Source organism: Asparagus officinalis, chromosome 6 (genome assembly GCF_001876935.1).
Source record: "Asparagus officinalis chromosome 6, Aspof.V1, whole genome shotgun sequence".
Classification (NCBI taxonomy): Eukaryota; Viridiplantae; Streptophyta; class Magnoliopsida; order Asparagales; family Asparagaceae; genus Asparagus; species Asparagus officinalis.
The window spans coordinates 74,898,859-74,901,313 of NC_033799.1; positions in this window are offsets into that span (position 1 = coordinate 74,898,859).

Here is a 2,455-nt window from a genome sequence, read left to right on the forward strand (position 1 = left end):
GTCAAAATCCAAAGCCCAACCCAAAATCCATCTGTGGTCGACCTTGACGGTCGACCGTGCAGGTATCGCGGTCGACCACGGTGGTCGACCGCGTAGGTATCGTGGTCGACCACAGCAGTCGATCGAACCAAAACCCGAGAGCAGAATCGGTTACAGTCACAGCGCAGTCGACCACGCCGGTCGACCAAATCTCATCCCGAGACCAAAAATCACCTACAGGGTCCTCGCGGTCGACCGCCACAGTCGACCGCCTTCAGCTCTGAGTCCTAGTGGCCTTTGTGTACGTTCGCGATCAACCGTAATGGTCGACCGTCAGTCTGCTTGGCTGATTCTTCTGCTGTTTTCCTGTACTTTCTCGCTATTTCTTCACTCAGCCCTAATGGTTATAACCGTGGGGGCTGCTACAGTTTATAGTAGTGATATTTTCCATGATGTTCATGTTTGACAAAAGTGAAATGTGTTATAAAGTCAACAAAGGAGTAGAAAGAAATTAGTAATGGATCGCATCAAAACAATCTAGTATAGATCTTATTTGAACAATCCCTATAGGAGTGGGATGATCTACACCATAAATAAAAGACTTGTAACTTCCAAATAACTGTCTAACCATAAACCAATGAATGATATAGATCACCTCCTTCCTATAGTGTGTTCTGGTAAAATTTTTACTCAAATCATTCAAATGGTCCATATTTCAGAATGAAGAAATCAAGGGTACGACCATCCATCGAAAAAGAGGGAAAAAAGAAACAAAACATGATTCATTCAACGGGCTGTTTGGTTAGAAAAAATAAAGGGTTGAAATAGGTTTCTAGCTCTGACAGATTGACAGTAAGAAATGTAAGAGCATTTGCTTTTTCTAATCTGCAGTTTGGTTCAAACTCAAATTTAAAGAAAACTTTGATGGAAATCATACGCCAGCTCAGAAAAACAAAAACCCCCATTTCTAAAGTTTTAGCTCGGAAATGAGATGGAGATGAAGTAAATTATTAATATCGCTGCTAGCTAGACCGCGGGAACGCATAGAAAACAGCGGGGAAAAAAAGGCTATTGTAGTTATCACCGCCTTATCTCTTTAACCTTTCCTCTTCCTTCTTCATTTTCCTTTTCCGTCTCTCTTCTTCAATCCTTCCACCGCCTCTCTTCGGCCAAAAAAAAATTATGGAAAATATTGAGAAGTGAAACCTTCGTCGATCCTATTTGATATCGATCACTCTTTCACTGTCAATCTTCTCTTGCAACTTCAATGGAAATCCAAGCTTTGTTAGGGCTAATAGTTGGCTATTTCATTAGTAAAGCATCTTCAAATTTGGGTTATTGGTTCGGCGATCTTCTATTTAGGTTATTTTAGTGGTCGATTCGTTGCTTTGCTATATTAATTGCTTAATCCCCCTAAGATCTAACTGCTTTGGGGCTAATCCATCTGGAGAACCTCACCGAGCTTCTTTGAAAACTCTCTGAAGGTAATTTTCCAGATAATTTTGTTTTTCGTTTTTCTTTCCTTATTTTTTAATAGTAAGTTTTTACATTCACATGTAAAGGCCACTTCTATTTAATAACCATAATAGTTGTTTGCAATGAAAAACTTCTTCAGTTTTAAATTCATAGAGTGGACCAACTGACTTGATCATGAATTATTTTATTTGCTAAATTTTAATTATTATGCTTTCATGTGAAAATTATTGCTTTTAAATGTATTAGAATTGAGCAATTTTACTTTCTGAAGGATGTGTGAATTTCCTTATGTAAATTGTTGCTAATAGTGACTAGTTCTTGAGATTTTAAACTGTGGTCATATTATTTGTGTATGGAAATTTTTTTTATAGTCATTTGTGTGTAGAATTTAACATCTATTCAAAGTTTGTGTATATACTCTAATGTATAGAATTTTTATGACTGTAATTTATGTGTCAACCCACAATTACCAGGAATTAGTGATTTTTGGGCTAAGGAAAGGGTGATGAAATCCCTCACCTTATCTTGATTATGAGGTTTTGTCCTTAAAAATATTTTTATGTGTGTGCCAAATCAAGATGCTCAAATCACTTGGTGAATTCCTACACTATATGAAATGCAACCCTATGAATTAAAAGCAACTAAAAAGGATGGAAAAGAAAAATCTTTTTTTTAATTAGGGTTAACAATCAAACAAATAAGAAGGGGGGATTTGTTTGAATTTATTATCTTGTTAGTAAATGTCAAAGTAAAGGATGAATTTTATTATGGTCAACAAAAAATAAAATCTCTTTTTTTTAAGTCCTAATTGTCTCTAATTGTGAAGAAGTAGCTAAATGGTGGAATTAAAAACTAGAAAGAGGACTTACCTGAAAGCAAATCTTCAAATCCTAGCTCTCCAATCCGCGATCTTCAAGCTCCAAGCGTTTCCTTCACAAAAAACACACAAGTTAAAGAACCAAAATAATTAAAACCTACTTAAGCACCTTCCCCAGCAACG